The 19,029-nt window shown below is 40.2% G+C and overlaps 1 protein-coding gene across 2 annotated transcripts in view; it reads right to left on the reverse strand.

Moving 5' to 3' along the window:
• nkpd1 (NTPase, KAP family P-loop domain containing 1) overlaps positions 1-2,843 on the reverse strand; it is a 33,009-nt gene extending 30,166 nt beyond the window's left edge. Inside the window, exon 1 of one of the 2 annotated variants that reach the window (XM_015030880.1) lies at positions 2,763-2,843. The gene's annotated coding sequence lies outside the window, so the exon portion shown is untranslated. Of the gene's footprint in view, positions 1-743; positions 2,296-2,762 lie in introns of those variants that run through there. The other variant, XM_015030879.1, reaches the window with a different exon arrangement.
• Between the last annotated feature and the right edge of the window lie 16,186 nt (positions 2,844-19,029).

Consider the following 19,029-nt stretch of genomic DNA (forward strand, 5'->3'; position numbering starts at 1 on the left):
CCCCCCCCACCTCCGAGGGGGCGCGCCCCACAGTTTGGGAACCTCTGGGCTAGTCTATTCCTACAACTTCTCATATGAGGTTGGTTGTCAAGGGAAAACATGTTTCTGGAGAATGACGGACTTTGTCACTAATCAGAACTTTTTATGTTACTATGGGCTCCTCTACAGTTCACACTCCAGTCTTTTATTTGTAGTCTTAAGGTTTAGGAAAAGTTTTTGGACTTTTGATTGTGAGTGAATACTTAGTGTGTTTGGTGTGTTGGTTTGGATTGTCCATGAAGATGGCTGAAATTAAAGGCCTAACTCCAGTCCACACCTGTAAGATGGTCTCTGTGAGAGAAGGGCTTAGACTCATTCCCAAAATATGGGACACTTAAAGGTGGAACAGAGCTTCATTCTGTTCCTGTATTTAGTAGAAATATCTATGGCCTCAGACTTTTTTTTAGACAAACCTAATTTTTATAGGATTTTCTTCAATTTGTTAGGTTACTAATTTTGCTATTGATAACCTCTTCCCTCAATTCAGGCTGTGGTGCTGCCACTTTTCAAGCTGAAACAATTAAATCCTTCTGACTGTGGAACCTAGGGTTTATTTTTAAGTTCGGATCTGGGAGGCATGTGTATACATGTTCTGTTAACTCTTCGTTGCACTTCGTATGGTCGCCCTCATTAGGGTGCCAGGTAGCAGCAGTCCTAACACGCTGCAGGTGTTTTCAACACACCTGGAGTTGATTTCCACTCACAAGGTTTAGGATTTAAGGACCTGGATGCCAGTACCTCAATGCCTTAGTGTTAACCTGCAGTGGTAAATATCCGAGCTTTCTGGGTTGTCAATGTGTCTCCCAGTTCTGCGGTTTCTTTGTTCTCCTCATCCTCGTAATCTCCACGCGCAGGTTACCTTTGCTGATCTCAATGTATGAATTTCCTGAGTTTCGTCCTGACATCCTGGTTCCTCATCTGCTCCGTCGACTCTGGACAAACTTCCACGGTTAGCTCCATCCAGCCCCTCTGCTGCTGCTTTACTTGTCCGACCTCCAACCCCTCCGCTCGGCTGCCTTCGTCTCGGTACTCACCCGGAAAAAAAAGTTCTCCACTTCGGGTCCATCTGTGCAGCAGACTCACCTACTGAATTCTAACGCCAAACACCTGCAGCGAGTCAAGACTGCTGCTACCTGGCGCCCTCATGAGGACGACCACACAACTGCAACAAAGGGTTAAACATGCAGACACCTCCCAGATCCAAACAGAAGTTGCCTTTTCTTTTACAGGTTCTTTTACAAAATTCTTTTTTTTTTTTTTTGCCCCAGCTGGAACTGTTCTTACAAGAGAATTGTGTTCATGAAAAGTTTCAATCTGGCTTTAAAAAGTTTCACAGCACTAAAACTGCTATCCTAAAGTTGTTAATGACCTGGTTATAACTGTTTTTGAAAATCCCTGCTTGTCTGACTTTTTGAGGTCTAAGTGCCTTGTTTAACTTTGGATTATTGCATCCTTTTATGAAGGCTTGAGCCTTGTGTGGGTTTGGAAGAAATTGTGCTACATTGGTTTAAGTCTTTAATTGGGGAAAAAAAAAAGCTTCCCATCCCAGGTAGACACATATTCTTTAGCTGCAACACTTGTTACTTGGGGTGTTCTGCAATGATTCATTCAAGGTCCAGTCTTTTTTTCTTTCTTCCCCTTTGTTTTTCACTTGGGGTCTATTTCTATGAAATATCTCTTTCCACTGCTTTGTTGATGGCATTCAACTCTATCTGCCCATTTATAAAAAAAACTGTTCTGTGAAGGCATTATTGGAATGTTTTGCTGATATAAAGGCGTGAATGAACTCAAGATTCCTCCTCCTCCTCAACCATAATACAACAGAGGTTATGGCATCTTAGATATTAGATCTTTCAAATGTCATTTTTGAGCGCTCTGTGAAGACTCATAATATATTCTTTGACTACTCATTTCACAAAGCACATCAGTTCAGTTGTCAAAATGAGGTTTTTTCAGCTATGTTTTCTTACTAAAGCAATGCTTTAGAAGTGATTGTTTTAAGATAAATTTGTTTAGATTACTGTAATTCAGTCAACCTTGACAAAACACTGCAGATCGCCTGTTAACAGGAACTAGAAAACATATAATTCCAGGTCTGTCTTTCTATTTGTTCCAGGATTCATTTTGAAATGAATCCTGTTTGCTACTGGTTTTGAACAGTTTTAATGGTCGGTCTCTAATCTTACAAAATGCCATCCATCCACGAGAACACAGAGGTCAAATCTGATATTCTCAACTCTGAGCAGAAGGTGATTGTACCTTCGCTGCTGCTGCCCCAGAACTACCAATCCATGCAACAGCTGCTCATTTATAAAGGTTAATATCTCAAATATTTTTCATTTTGAACTGAAATTTCCTTTTATTTTTTTCTTGCATAATTGTATGTTATTGCTGTGCTGCATTTTGGTGTTTGTCGTACAGTGCAAGAGTTGACAGACATTTTATTGCCACTGTTATGTCAACAGGTTTATTCTCGTTAATGATTGCTATTCACTTCACCTTCCTCTTTTAGCAACATATTTTCTAACCTTGTCAGAACTTGCCTGAGAGATTCAAACAGACCGCACAGCTCTTGCTCGCAGACTTGAAAGTTCTGCTGAAGTTTGTTTACGTTTCATGGTCCAAGCTCTGATCAAAGTGGACAAATCATACTTTTTAATCTTCTCTATAACTTAATCCTATGACTTCAGGATAGAGACATGATTTCAATCCAACAGGCTTACCTGGTTGATGTGGTTGGTCTGTTCTTCAGGTCATCTCATATCAATGCTTTTAAAACACTACAAACCACAGAAAGCCAGCAGCAGCTGCAGGTAGAAGTAAAAGGTGCGGCAATGCTTCTGACAGATTTTATAGCATGAAAAGAAAAGGGGGGGAAAAGTAAACTGATAACCACAGGTTTCCTATAGGCTTAACGCTTTCCAGGAAATGAAGTCATAAAAAAGATTGAATTACGCCATGTCTTACAATTAAAGCTGCACATCATCTTATTTTTCCTTTTCCCAGCTGGTATTTTTGTCTACTTCACCATTCACAGGATAGGGGTCTGTGGTGTTGGGCAGTGCCTGAAACCATCAAACCGTAGAAAATCTCCTATTCTTCAAACAGCTTCTGGCAACAACTGTCCAACATTTTCTGTCTGTGGAAAAATGGAACAAATGAGTGATATTTTTTATTTTTTTAGCTTCGGAGCTGTTGGGTCTGCATGATTCATGAACCACATTTTCTTACTTTGGGAGTCCCTCAGGTGGAGATTGACTGGATCGTTTTGCTCGGCGTAATCTGACATGTGAAACAGTTAAGATGCCAAAACAGCAGCACCAAAGCTTTTCTTTTCCTTTTTTTTTGCCTAAAGTAAAATTTGTTTTGACACAACTGGTTAGTCAAGCTTTCAAAAACAAGCCAAAGGCCTAATTTCCCTTGACATATTTACTTTATTTTCTTTAGCATCTATTTATTTATTTCCATGAGGTTAGCCATGCTGGGTTGTCACAGCATGGTCTGCAGCAGAACTCTTTCACACACTATGCAAATCATTTCAAAGTGGATGCTTCAAACTTACAAAAGAGCATCGTTCTTCATTAAATGCAGGTCATAAATGAGATGGCAGTCATTATTATGCTGTACATTTTCACGTCTTTGCAGAAAGTACGAGCCATTTCATGCATTGTTTAGCCCATTTCACAAAAAAATGCTAAAGCAAAAGTGAAGTCCCAAATCACGAGACAAAACTGACGCCATCTACATTTGACATTTAACAAGCAAATGAACATGACTAGATCTTTTTTTTAAGCATTCCTACCAATCGGTGTCATTTCTGTTGATAACTTTAATCCCAACCCACAAAGAGTAAAAGGCTAAATCTTTAGGCAATTTGCAAAAGTTTAATTAATGTATTTAATTAGTACTAAAAACTCTTGGCCTGAGGGTGACTGATTATTTTTACTTTCTGCAGGAAGTTGATTGTTCAACTACTTTAATTAACTTGATTGTCATAGACAAAAAGTAAGATTGTGTGTGACAGACAGTTCTCACTTATTGCTTGGCCAGAAGTCTTTTGCAGATGAATACAGAACAAACTGGATATCGTCACTGACTCTGCACACCTTCAACACACCTTGCCCTCTCACCGAATAGACTTTGTGATTAAGGCGAACAAATTCTCTTAGATGACTAATCCAAGATAAGCATCAAACAGAGATAAAGTGTTGCTCAACACTGGGGAAAATTCAGAAGATTTGCTCCCTAAAATAAGGGGAAGTTAAACTAATGTAGTCACATGTCAGGTTCGTGGAACAGGCAGCTGTAATTGTGAGAGGTGGGGGCTCCCTGGTCCATTTGCATGAGCTGATGGGTAAACAGGTCTGAGGCTTTTTAAAGTCCTATAGGAATCCAACAGGGGGTGCTAAAGCATTGTACATGAAAACAGGATGGTGACATTTGATCAGCAGCCCTTCATCTAACTTCTCTGTTTAGTATGGGGGAGCAGGCCTGACACTAAAGGAGGCATTTGAAAATCGGGTGCGGCTGAAGGATTAGGATGTGCAGGACATATTCAAGGAAAGTGGTGATAGTCATTTATTGTGCAGTTTACACGACAGTTTTAAGCCACCTTTTGCTTCTTTATGTTTTCCCTTCAAATAGCCAGATTTTAATGTAATCTTTCAAATGGTCAGCCTCAATGACATAAGGTTATTTTCATCTTTTGTCTTTGTCCTTTATTTTTTTTCTTGGTTTTGTACTTAAGCTTGAGGGAGATAGAAAAACGGAGCACATAAATGAAGTGTAAAGTCTAACTGCCCAGAGCAGATGATTTGTATCTTAACGTTATCCTATAAAAGAAGACGTAAAGATGCATCATCCTTCAACTAATCATCCACTATAAGCCGAGTATTAATATAGTAGCTCTTTGGGAATTAACTTATTGGCACTAAAATTTCATTATGGCTGTCAAACAGTGTTTTGCTTTTGCCGAGTTAAAGAAATTGGAACAAATTGTGTTGCTGTGATGGACTGCTGCTAATAAAATGCCTAAATATCAAATTTAATACATGCTTCTGCTGAGTTGACTCGAGGTGAGGAGCTTTTCATGCCTGAATGATTCATAGGTCAGAGTTAGGTGGTTTAGCAAACAATAATAATAAGAAAAGAACATCTCTCTCTAAAAATGGTCAGGCACTGAACAGAATGGACTAATAATGTACAAAGTGAAAAATAACTTTGGAATGCTCCAAATATGTTGATTCTAAATATTGAGGAGCCAGTGATGAATGAAGATCCGTCTGTCTGTACGTTCTCACCCACCCACCTTCAATAAAAATAAACCTAACCATCTTTTGCTAGTGCAGCTGTCTTTGATGGGTTAACCATAACCACAAACATAACCCAATCATCTCTGACTGTAGCCTTAACCTTACCACAGAAAGCCTCTGGCTTTTAAGGACAACAGAAATTAGACATCCTCATTGTTTAAGGAATGAAATCCTACATGGGCTCCAACTTGGTCCAGAAGAGGGAGCAAAGCCAGTGCCTAGTATCACTTCTTTTCTTCCACTCTTTTTTTCCATGCTTCTTAAGAGTTGACAAGCTTGAGTATCGACACAGAGTCTTACACAAGCTTGGCCCTGAGCCTGCTTGCCTGGCCTAATTGGCCTCAGGACCTCTTGTTGGTGTGAGCTATTGATCAGTCTTGGTGCAGATGCTGCTAAGTCACAGGCAGAGGACAGAGAAATGGCCAGACATAGCGAAAGCAAGCGCTGCAAAATCTGGGCATGATGTCTTAAGCCTCGTCATTCGCTGTGCAGAGCCGCACAGCGAGCAAAGATGATAGGGTCCTCACCTCGACGCGCAGGGGTCCACATTCTTGCCACAAGCTGATTCAGACTCACTGATTGTCCTTTATTGTTACCACAGGGTTGATGGTGCCAACAAATGGAGGTTTCTGAATGCTGTGACCTCCACAGATCTATAGACAGTGTCTGCTTTAACAATCCCACCAGAGACAACGAGATGAAACCCCACCAACACTTGCAAAACCCACTTTTTTCTTCGAGAAACCTCTGCAGCAAATATTAGGAGAAAGAAAAAAAAAAAGGCGGCGATGAGATTGCCACTGAAGAGCCCTTGTGGGGCAGGGGTGAGAGGAATGGTGATGCATGCTGATCTTGTATCTATCAGCACAAACATCCTATACGCCATTATTTTTTTGTCTGCACCTTCAACCTTTTTTCCATTCACATTCAGAACCTGGATCCCATCATTTCGTTCTCATATTTTCCCATTTTGACTTCTTCTACCTCGTTGTCTCCCCTCAAAGTAATTTCAATGTAAATAGTGCCTGTGCTTATCTGCCTCTTAAGCCTCCTTCATCATTCCGTAAGACTTTTTCAATTCTCAGAAAAGCTCATAAAAGAAACATGCATATGTTTATGAGGCCTGCCACACAATATGTCCCCCATAACCTCATAAAACACATTCTTCTTTATGTGGAGCCCAAATTTCTATTCTCTGCAGCATGTGAAGGCTACATTCCCATATGGTAATGCATTTATGATGCATGACAAGGCTCGCAATTCTCAATCTCTTCTGCAGCACAGCGCGAGTAACCAGAACTGTCCAAAAGCCATAGCCGTGACAACGCGGATCATTATACATTTTTCTTTCTGTGCTCTCGTCTCTCTGTATTCCTCCCCATGTCTCCCTGCAATCCACTTTCATCCCGTTGGTGCGAGAGCACAGCCACCAGGTGCACACAGAGCTCTTCGCTGGGTGGTGGTGTTGGAGTGAGTGTCCACTCCTGGACCTTTTCAGCGGCACTGGAAACCTACACGCATGTGTGCACACATTCACGGCAACCTGCTGATCCCGCCGCCTGTTTTATTGTCAATATCAGTCGGCTCAGGGGCTGTAGAGGTTGACGGCTGTTGACAGGGGCTGGATTGTGGCGGTAAAGACGATGGCAGCTCTCGCTGAGATAGAATGGCTGTATCTTGAGACCTCTTGGAGGGTGTTATTAGGCTGTTATGAAATCTGCCCCCTATCAGAGGTAAGAGGGAGGATATAGGCAAGATGCACTATAGAATACAAGTGTTGACTCTCTGCTTTCCTCGTATGGCTTCGTCTTATCTCCACCTCCAATTCATTCTCTTGCGCACACACATTTCTCCTGAGAGTCTTAACACCTATACTCGAGTTTTTCAATCAGCATAGCCTGCAGCCTCCCCTGCACACTTGTGAGTAGGAAAGGCAGGCTAACGGTTTCAAGGTATTACCAAGGTTGTAAAAGTTGTGGTTTCAAAGCCTCACACACACACACACACACGCACAAACACCCCCCGCCCCCACACACACAAAAAAAAAACATGTTAACCCTCCAATGGTTTAAAGTCCTTTTGATTAAACGGAGTGACCAGGCTGTATGGAGAACAGAGGTTTCTACATTTTTCTCTTGCTAACACAAAAGAGAAATTCATCTGTTTGGGGATATCTTTGTAAAAATCCCAGAGTCAAACTGTGAGCAACACACTGCTAAGCAGCTGAATGGAGGATCTACCCATGCAAAAATTTTCACTGATTAATCAGATACTCTTTAAGTATTACTCTATAAAGATCAAAACTACAAAAGCTATAAAATTCCACACAATAAGCCATTGAAAACTATGTCCATGTATCCAAATCAAAATGACAAAGTAAGCATTAGCAACTCTAAACTATTTAACTATAATATTCCGACTACTATATTGTTAGGAATAGTTGTTGTTCAAAGTACTTAGATTACATGATGCATTTTTGACTTTTAACCCTTGAGGTAATACTGTGATGTTGTAAAGCCATGGTATTCTCAAGACAGGGTCTGTTGTTGACATGAACAAAATAACTCACTGTCCTTGGCGGCATCTGACTGGGGGAAGCATGAAGCTATATTATGTTATGAAGAAATTATGTCATTTGTACCACAAATGTGGTAAGATGCAGGATTGCTGCTCTTGAGTTGTCCTGGTACATCGGCTTGCTGCATAGAAGGTGTCAAGATGGACTTAGAAGAAGGAGGAAGGGAGTCTGGGATGAAAGATAGGTTTACCACTAAACCAGTCACACCTTGTGCTTCGCCAAAATAGGTTAAATAGGTTCACGGTTCTGTTCAACTGCTTGCAATTAATGGTAGAGAATGGTCAATGACAAACCCATACATAGCTAAGGTGAATTTGATTGTAGTATCATAACCCATAAGCACAAAATGTAAAAAAAACTTGAGAATATTGATTGAGGGTGCATTTCAAATGATAAGAAAATACCAATCACAGCACTGCACTTATTTAGTATTGCTGCTATTAATACTTTTTACATCATCGTATAGCCAGCAGAAAAGCACTTAGTTTTCTTCCATCACATTTCACAAGGTTAATGCATATCTTTAGAAAGAGAGCGATTAGGAGAGAGAGAAAGACAGAGAAGAAGGGAGAAGGTGAGAGCGAGAGAAAGAGATTTCACCATTCCTTTTTGCAAAAATCTTTTAAGTCCTTCAGATTACCTTGTAGAGTTAGGAAAAGATTTAGACCTGGGAATTTGGTCTATGTCTGTTTGGCCACAAGTTTCAGTTGGTCTTAAACTTTTTATTTGTTGCTGTGTTGGTAGATATGGTAATGTTTTGGCATAGCTTTATGTTTTTATGTTTGTGTCACATCATTTTACACCCCACTGAAAAGACAAGTTGTGCTTTGCTAATTAAAAGTTCCGCTACATATTTTTTATGTTGATCAATGACAAATACCCACCCATCCATCCATCACTTGTGCCTACCCCTCACAAAGCCACACAGAGACAAATGGGGCAGACAACCATCCAAAATCATACTTTCAATTTGGACAGAGCAGTTAACATAAGTCATTGGGATAAAAAGTAAATGAGAATAGAAAAGCAGAGCTGGCCCACTCCATGGCATTTATTTTTAAGATGAACTATTACGGGTTTTGTTTTACACAAACCCTGATATATTTAACGTCCAAACACAAAAATTATAGCTATTGGTTTTTAGTGGCAACTTTAGGAAATTTTTATTATCTTTTCCTTATTTTTCTGTTAGTTTTTTTTATGTTTTGTTTCTGGGTTGTTTGTTTTTTTCAGCTGTGGGACGGCTTTCCTATTTTTTGGTCTGAAGTCAGACATATTGATGTTTCCCATTATGTTTTGGAGTGCTCTTGTGGAACAATATTTTCATGCACATGTTTCTGTTACAATTTTCCTGTGCAGCTGATTAGGACAAATCATGTGTGGTTTTTTTTAAGTGCATTTTTAGATAATAATGTGCTCTGACACTTATAAATTCAACACACTTATTTGATTTAAAAGCATCAACACTCTCTGGATGGAGTGGAGGTACAGGGTCATTGTGGGCCAGGATCTGGGCCAGGGTGGTTCTGGTTGGGCTGTTGGACTGCACCCCAGAATGGAGGGGACCACCTCATGGTTTCAGGTCATGGTTGCCTTTGGTGGTGTCATTACCTGGAGCTGGGAGTATAGCGTGTGTACAGGAGGTGTAAGTGTGTGTACAACAATAATTCTTGTGTGTTTACATAAGGTGTGTGGGTGTGAGTGTCTCAGGGTGTGTGCATGAGGGTGGGAACATATGACTGTGTGTGTTGGGTCGCGCTGGGAAAGCAGAAAGTCATGGAGTACTAATTAAAACCTCACACAAACCCAAACTTAAAAAAGTGCATGTAAAAAAAAAAAAAAAGTGGTTCATTGCATTTGATTTATTTCATTTGTTACAGGTGATAATAAGTTTTCATTTGCTTTCAACATGTAATTTTTAATTTGACTCCCAGGCACACACCCACGAATAAATATTCTCAAATTAAATATCGTCAACTGAGAAGTTAACTTAATTCCAATTTTTATATGGTAATATGCTGCTGCAGTGAGTGCATTTATTTCAAGAACTCTTAAACATATTCATCGGGGAGTATTTTTTTTTCTTTTATTGTGACTCCTAGTTTGTATGAACTCATCCAATAATCTAGATTCTTTTAGACCTGAGTTACCTTTCATTTTATTGGGTACTGATTTTAAATGCCTTTTGCTCATGCTTGAATTCAACTTAGAAATAAATGGTGCAATAAATATAATTTGTTGCAGTGTTATTGGATGTCTAGCTCAAAATAAAAGCAATTACCTGTAACATTAACTACAACAAGTTCTTAAAGATTTTCTTTGTCGTACTTTGAGAGTATTTTTTTTCATTATTTTTTTTATTTTTTATTTTCAAACATCCAAGCTGTGACAAAGGCAAAATATGGACACATGGTTATATCATTCACTGTGAACATGAATCAAGGATTTGAGACAAGAATCTTTTTGGAAGCCTCTTCTCAACTGGCTCTGTCAGCTGTGAGCGAGCCCGCTCTAATCCATTGTTACTTGTTGGATAAATTTGCATAATTCCACTATTGTTGCATCTCAGATCTTCCTCCATCACGCTCTTTACCAAACCAAAGAAAGGGGGAAAAAAAAGCAAAAAAAAAAAAAGCCAACACTCTCAAACCTCTGCTACTTGTTGCTTTGGCAACCCGGCCCCGGAAAAGCGAACAAAAGTACAGTGAGGCAGGAATAAGAGAGCTTGGCTGAAGAGAAAGGACTCAGTGGTGCACGGGTGTGGAGATGAAGAGGGTGTGAGGATGGAGATATGATGAACAGCGAGCAGAAAAAAATAGGAGGGGAAAAGACGCGGCAAAGAAAGAGGGAAGACGGAGCGAGAGAAGAGGGGAAACTAGTGTTCAGTGAATGGAACATAGAGCAATTTTCTGTTGCTTAAAAAGTCATTTATCTGTGTCGACAGTCTATTAGTCATGTATTCGAGTGTAACCCCCCTTCCTCCCTCCCGGTCTACCCCCGTTCACACCCTCGGTGTGAGTTTGTGCACAAATGTGTAACATTTTATGTGTTATGTGTCTGCACAGTATGTATGATGAGACTGTACTCTCACACTCCAGGGATCAGAGCTGGAGGCAAGAGAGGTGGTTTTTAAATTGCACAGATAAGATCAATATGTAGTTAAGGGTGGAGCTGAGCCTTTTAGAGTTAACATTGTGCTGTCTTGTATTAGCCCTTCGCAGGGTGAAGTAAATTATTCTTTGGGAGGTGATGTGGAGAACTCACTTGTCAAAGTAAGACGTGTTTTGGAAAGTCATGTTTCTGTTCAGTTATTTGATTTCTAAATAAAATGACCCAAATCTATACAGCACATACATTTAAGCTGCTTTGCAATATTCTCTCATTTCCTTTTGTGATTCACTGTTGTCTTCCATTTTCACTCAACTAATTTCATCAGGGGAGAAAAAGTCATGTCAAGTGCGCCTTTGAGTCATTTTCTCTGAATGCTGTCGAGCGCCCATGCATGAGATGGTGGGACATTATTTTGCTTAAAACACGGTCATCACTGTTCATTATTGCTAACCTCGTGATTATTGTAAGAATTGGCTTGGTGATGGAGGCAGCAGACGAGATGGCATGCATGGGCAAATATTCAGCCCCCTAAGCATGGAAATTCACAGGTCCTGCTTGAGAGAACAAAATGAGCTAGTTTTGAAGAATCTGTATGCAAAAGTGACAAAGAACAATACAATAATAACAATAAAATTAATTAAAAAGCTCCTAAAAATATCATACGTAACATGATTTATGCATAAAAGCAAAATTTAAAACAGGCTAAAGAACACACTTGTGTTTGCAGATTTATAACAGCAATTTCATGTTTATATCAATTTATTTATCTATGATCTCTGGCCAGTTTATTAGGCAGACCTGCCATCATGCTCTGATTGCATGATGGCCTTGCTTCTGTTGCTGCGGCTACAACGTATCTCAACACCATCAGTGGTGAGATACATTGTGTGAATGATGGGTGAATGACTGAATGACATGTAAAGTGCTTTGGCACCATCTAGACTTGATAAAGTGCCATATAAATATTTAAAGGCCATTTACTAATTTCAGATGTCTGAAACCCAAGTTGTCAAAGGCTAAGTTCCTACAGTTTTACATGCTTGTCACACCTGACTCAAATTAGTTGACCATTAGCAGAACTCTGCAGAGCTTGACTGTATCCTGAGGTGAGATTTATCATTTAATTCAGGTGCAGGACCAGGGACATATTTAGTTGTTGCAAGACACTGACATTTGAGTACTGAAGTTTCTGATTCTTGCCTTGGAGGCGATAAAAGACCATAAAAAAATATATTACAAAATTGTGGGAGCCAAAGACTCAAAGACCTGTGAATCATGACAGTGGTGAATGGCTGAAGTTAAAAAAACAAGTATCAGAAAAGGAAAAAATTATCAGAAGAGGAAAGAAAGGGAAAGTGACTTTGAATGTTCAATTGCTGTGTCAACTGGGTTGACACAGCAATTGTCAACCCACATCAAACTGTTGATGTTTCTGAAATACATCAAAGGTATTTCAGAAACTGTTGATGTACTGGAAATTTCTCGGATCATCAGCAGAAAAACCTTTAACCTTGAAGCAAATGGGCCATAACAGCTGAAAGCCACAGCAGGTGCCATTCCTGCTCCAAACTTTAGTCTCTGTTTTAGGAACGAATTTATCAGTTCTACTGACAGATCGATCACAAAGATTTTCACACAAACTAAGATTTAACAGCTTGATTGGTGAGGATTAAAAACAAAGGCTGAGGGGGAGCACCGGCACCCTTTTATTTTTCTTCTTGTTCTCAGGACATTGATTGCAGAAGAGATGGCAGTTTGTTCACCTTGATCTCTTACCTGGAATCCTAATCTGCTCTGGAGCAGCAGCTGCCATGATGGCAAACCCAGAAGAATTAACACACATGTTAAGGCAGTGGTTCCCAAACTTTTTCTCCTGTCCCCCTGTGGTTTCCAAGCATATTCTGCCCCCCCTCTGGACTCTGGCTATCTGGTTAAATGATATGTGTGAGAGGGGTGTGGAGGTTACGGGGGCTGGATTCGGCCTAAAGGCTACTTGTTAAGCTTAAGGTGCTGTATTGATATTAGCTAGTTATCATTTAGCTAGCATTTCCTGCATCCAACAGCTTTACTCAACTCAGTCGGTTAGTTTGGAGGAAAAACGATGAAATAGTATTTGCTTTTTGCTGGTTTGCTACCATGATTCTAACTCAGCTCTGCACAGCAGCAGCAGGTCTCCTTCACTAGCGCACAGCCACTCATGCTGCGTTTAAAGGCTGCTGGAAAAACGGGTTACGACGTGTTAACAACGCATTAAACAGTTTTTACTGCTGAAAACAGTGACAGAGGACAAAGATAAGGGAAGAGCGGAAGCCCCCACTGTATCAAATTGACATAGGANTAACAGAGCGTTGGCCATTCTAAGGTAAAAACCCAGCGCCCCCAGCGTTCATCGTGTTTTTTTTTTTTTTTCATCCATACCGCTTCCCGAACCCCCCCATGCAATGGCACGGCGCCCCCCCTAGGGAGCGTGCCCCACAGTTTGGGAACCTCTGTCTTAAGGAAACAGGGGTTCCAACTAGGTAAACTGTACATATAATGACAAGTAAGTGAATATGGTTAGTTAAATTTATAAAATGTTAAAACATAGACATTTGTGAGAAGCTGTGAATAAATACAGTGGCTGACTAATGAGATGCATTGACTTAAATGAAGAAGCTTTCTGTAAAGTACTGACATAATCTGTTAGTATTAGTTAGTATTTTTACACAAAGATTAAAGGGGCAGCATTATGTAAAATTGACTTTTCTGAGCTTTACATCATGTTATATAATCTCTCCTCCAAAACATACCTGAGGTGCGGCTTTGATTCTTTTATGCATGTTTGAGAATCCTTTAATCTCCCATGGCAATTAACATTGTGAGAAGGTGAACCCCCAGCTTCCCACAGGTGGGTGTAGGGAGATCCAGGTCCACAATAGGATGGATGGAGAGTGATTTGCAGGTGAGGATGATGAGCAGAAGTTCTTACTGTTAATGGAGATGACACATGCCTGGGGTGGAGGTGAGTGCTCTGAGGCTGAGGTTCCCAGAGCGAGGTGATCATTCAGCTAGTGAATGTTTCTCTTTGTTTATTTCGTGGCTAGATGGTGATGGAGAGTGATGGACGGTTTGACAGACAGGCAGAGCTTGATCCCCCAAAGCTTTGGGGGGATTAAAGATTCCTCCAGAGTCAAAGACAGGATCAAAGACAGGAGGAGTCTGAGAAGCCCTCAGACTCCTCCTGTTTACGTAGGAGTTGTCTGCGGTGTGGACGGGGGACAAGGAGGAAGCTGGAGGGAAGGTTGAAGCAGCAAGAGGTAACGAGGAGCTGGAACCAGAAACTCAAGAGAAGATTCTCAACAGAGAAACCAACTGCAAAGAAGGACAACGAGGTGCAAAGTAAATATTGGGTTAGGTTTCAGCAAGTGTTATCTACAGGTCTGATTACCACTTGTAGTGGCAGAATCATCTGTTGTCTGTTTAATTGAAGCTGCTCCGCTAAATACTCCTCCTGATAGCCACCTGATGAACTCCAACTGGAACCAATCCTGCTTGTCGCACCCCGCAAAAGGAGAAGGTAGGACAAACACACCCACACACACAGACAAACACACACACACACACACACACACACACACACACACACACACACACACACACACACACACACACACACACACACACACACAAACAACTCAGAAAACTCAACATGAACATGTAGTGAAAAGTCAGAACTTCCAAATCATCCATCCATCCATTAACTTGCCCGCTTATCCGTAGTGGGGTTACCAGGGGTCAAGCTCTCCCTGGATTGCCTGTTGACCCCCTATCTCCAGCGGTCAACAGGCGAGAGGCGGGTTGCACTCTGCACAGGTCACCAGTCCATCACAAGGACTTCCAAATCAACTGGATTTAATTGTTGTATTCTATATGCTGTTGCAATGATAGTAGACTCAGGAGTGCTTAAAAAGTTTTTCTTTTTTTTTTTTTTCCTCATCACTAAGAGATATGTTGTTGCACAAATACAATAATCATCTTAAATCCGGAAACAGGATTGACACACCAGATGCCTGGCTTACAAGAACAAGCCCTTGATGTTTCACAATCACTTACAATAGGAGCCTCTGGCTCCTCAGAAAGATACACGAGGTGAATGTTGGGGCACAGGCTGCTGCAATATGAAGGGCCAAGAATAAATGCCTTACATTCTGGTGTGTTACACATGAACAGACGATAGCCTGGTACATACATGAATTTGCATTGAATTGAAGTCCAGTTTAGGACTAACATGTTCACACACCCATCCATCATTGCTCTGGCGTGTCTTCCAGGTGGGATGCCTCTGAAGTGTTCTCTGGAAGGCATATGGCTTCACACGTACCTTTTCAGCTGCTGCCTCTTAATGTGGAAGAGCAATGAATCTAGTCTAAACTCCTCCTTGGCCAAACTCCTCAGTGTGCCCTCAGTGCTGCCACTCTGAAGGAAATTTGTTTAGTTATTTAGACCAAAGAAATCTGATTGACTTTCAGAGTGACCCTGCAAAAGTATTTCTTATTAGTTAAGGCTTTTACATCCCAACAACAAACTGCTGTGTTTGTTATTATGATTTTATTTGATGGAGCCTCAGAAAGGAGTGCATAACTGAGAAATGAAAGAAAAGAAAAATTAGAGAAGTGTGTACGCTTGTGAGAAAACCGTATTTATGTTCTATCCCTTTACAGCTAAAAAAAAAAATCCAGCGGCACCAATTGTCTTCAGAAGTTATATCTAGTAAGGAAAAAAAAATAAATATGCATAACTGTGCGATTACAGTTGTTCTATGAAGGCCTCAATGGTTGTTGAACACTGCAGAGGAAGTTGTGGAGAAGTTTAAAACAATAATACGTTATATGGTTATGGGTTAAGCTTTGAACTTTTCATGGAGCTACGCTCAATCCATCCTCTAAGACAATGGAAACTCAAATTTAACTTACCAGGACATGGACATCTGCCTAAACTTACAATCTCAGCAATCAGAAAATCAGCCAACAGGTGTGTGGAGTTGCAAAGATCAGTAGTTGTTGGAGAATCTTTTGACAGGATAACCTTGTGCCTCTACTAATCCAGCCTTCATGGGAGAGTGTTAAGAAGTGGTCCATAAGAGGAGCACATGAACACATGCATACACTTGAAAAAAAAAAGGTAATCTGGTCAAATGAGACTGAATATAACCAAACAAATAAAACATGGTGGTGGCAGCATTATGCTGTGGGGGTGTGAGCTTTGTGAAGATTATTGATGTTAAGTTAGGCAGTTAAATCTGTGACCAAGAAAACCCCCCTGAAGCCCCCTGATCCAAACAAATTGGACTCATTTAAATCAATATTTTTTTACTTGATTACTTTCAGTTTACTTGGTCAAAGTAAAGAGTCAAAAAACAACAACAACAACAAAAAAAGAAACACTTTTCATAAATTTGCAGCTTATAGTTGGACATTATGACAGTGTGCTGCATCCTGAAATAAGAGATACGACCAAAAATAATTGGAAGCTCTTTCAGCAAACCATTGGTAATGGATCATTTAAACAGAAACACATTAGCAGCTAAAAAAAAGCTCTTATAGGTAGAAAGTGCCAAAGTGGTTTATAATGATAAAAAATAATCAGAAACGAATATTTCTTGGCCTAAGCTTAGAGGCCACACATGTTAACCGTAGCATGTGGTGAAAACCCCACCGTGTCATGTCCTCTGACTCCCCTGTTGCCTGTCTCTCTTTGAGCTTTCTAACTTTCTTAATAAGCATGTCCCACTGTAATCACCATGATATATTAAGCATAATCAGGTGTGCTAATGAGGTCGTAATTATAATAATTCACCCATTAATTAGCTAATATTTCTCTGTCAGCACATAACTCTAAGCAGCCAACATAATTTGTAATGGTGGAACCAAAATCACACACACCTGTGCCAGGGAAAAATGGAAGAAGCACCGCCTTTGTGAGGCTTTGGTAAAGGATCATGGTTACGGTTCATTCGTCATCTAATCATCACGGTGACACTCTTGCAAAAATGTGTATTGAATGCAATCATCATGCTGGAATTTAGCAGTCAAAATTGACTGGGTACTGAGTACAAGGAAATTATCTCTGATATATTCTTTGCAGTATAAAATGGGCTCCATATTAATTTCTGTTTAAGCGGGATACTGAAGTGTTTTGGATAAATGTGATGTCAGTGTTCTAATTAGATGTTTCCACTGTTCCCCGATGGTGGATAAACACTTAATTGTATGTTTTAACCATGGCAAAGTTATGTTATTACCATCCTCTGGTGTTCATGGGTTAGTGTTTATCCCACCCAGCATGAACATAAGTGACTTTTTGCTCCTTTCTATCCATTATGAGTTGATTGGTCTAACCAGTGCGTCTGGGTGGGGTAGACTCCACACTCACATCGTGGCATCTTACAGACTGATGGAATCACACAGTGGTTTTCTCTTAACTGGATCAAATTGACGCAGATTAATATTTGCCAATGCTGTACTGAAAAAAAATATCGTTCAGCCTTTCACGCTCGTTACGACTGGCGTCATACGGTTGATTATGGAAATCTGAGTGTGCAGGTGCCCAACACTGATTGACTCTTGAAGATCACAGACGACGGATTGGTGGCCTGTCGGAGATGACAACTATCTCCCGAGCGCCCAAACTGTTGTTCCTGGTAAACACTCTTCCTTACAAAAGTTCATTAAGGAGTTTATAGGAGAGTACTGCTTTTTATTTTTGCTCTTTTCTCATGTTTATCTTATTAAGGGAGGTAGATTTTTGTCATTTTATTTACTTTCAAATAGGTATGCTTTGGTGAATATTTCATCCTTTAGATAAATATATTTATAAGATGTTCAGAACTGTATGTGTTGGCTGCTTGAGATCTGAGGAGGATGGATCCTTCATGCTATGATCCGGCCACCCATAGGCAGGTCTTAAAACGCTGCAGAACTCAAGATGACCATTAATGGAATTAATTTAGTATTCATTTCTTACTGTTGAAATGTTTATATATTTTCTAGAAATGAAAATTCTTGAAAAGCGCAAGTTTTATTGCGTGTTAAAACGTGGAAAAAACCTGAAAAAGTACTTTGGAGGTGTCTCTTGATGAAGTTAATCAATATAATTGAAAACAACTGTTTTAAAAAAAATTCCAATACCTGTGAGGGGATTATCTCGTTGCTAAAACACAATATTCTGTGTCTGTGTCAAAGTAAGTTGCTTTTTGGTGCTATTTATTCCACAGGCAATGGCCGTGTGATGTGGACAAAGGTTGCAAGGCCCCTCTGACTGATCTTCTGCGATAGAGCAAACATACACAACAAACTGTGGCACATTTATTTCTCACACCTGTTTTTCTCAAAACCAGCATTGACATCTTCTGAAATGTGAGCAACAGCAGCTCACCAGTTGGCCATCTGGGCATTGGAGGCTGGTCAGAAAATGACTGGACAGAGTAAGTTTATAACATCCAAGAACAAACATTAAATACGTGTCAGGAAGCCTGGAGAACTACTGATCGTTCACTTTTCAAAGTGCATAAGAAAGTTGGGTTCCTTGGAAGCAATTTTACATAAAGCGATTAAACCCATGCATACTATATTTGTGATTGTGTCTGTCTTCCACGTAAAGTCTATCGTTTCTAATTAAAATACAGAACATTTGTCATTCAGTAAATGAACATGTTTTCAGGAGAGTACACAGAGTACAAAGGGAGCAAGAATCATGTGTGACATCTGATGTGCTCATTTTTCAGCAATGTCTCACATTCAGACACTAATCCCTGCAAGCTGGCCAACACGACGACAGCCCCAAAGCGTTGGCCAACACACGGACATGATTTGGTTTTCATGTGGGCCTTGCCTTTGGGAGAAGCTCAACCGGAAAATCAATTTCTCATAATTACGAGAGAGAATTAATGTCCATAATTCACTGAGCGGAGCTATAAGATACAGACTGTGAAAGGCATGATAAGCCTTTGCA

This window comes from Poecilia latipinna, unplaced genomic scaffold (assembly GCF_001443285.1).
Source record: "Poecilia latipinna isolate Pla-1442-1.1 unplaced genomic scaffold, P_latipinna-1.0 Scaffold195, whole genome shotgun sequence".
NCBI classification, from domain to species: Eukaryota; Metazoa; Chordata; class Actinopteri; order Cyprinodontiformes; family Poeciliidae; genus Poecilia; species Poecilia latipinna.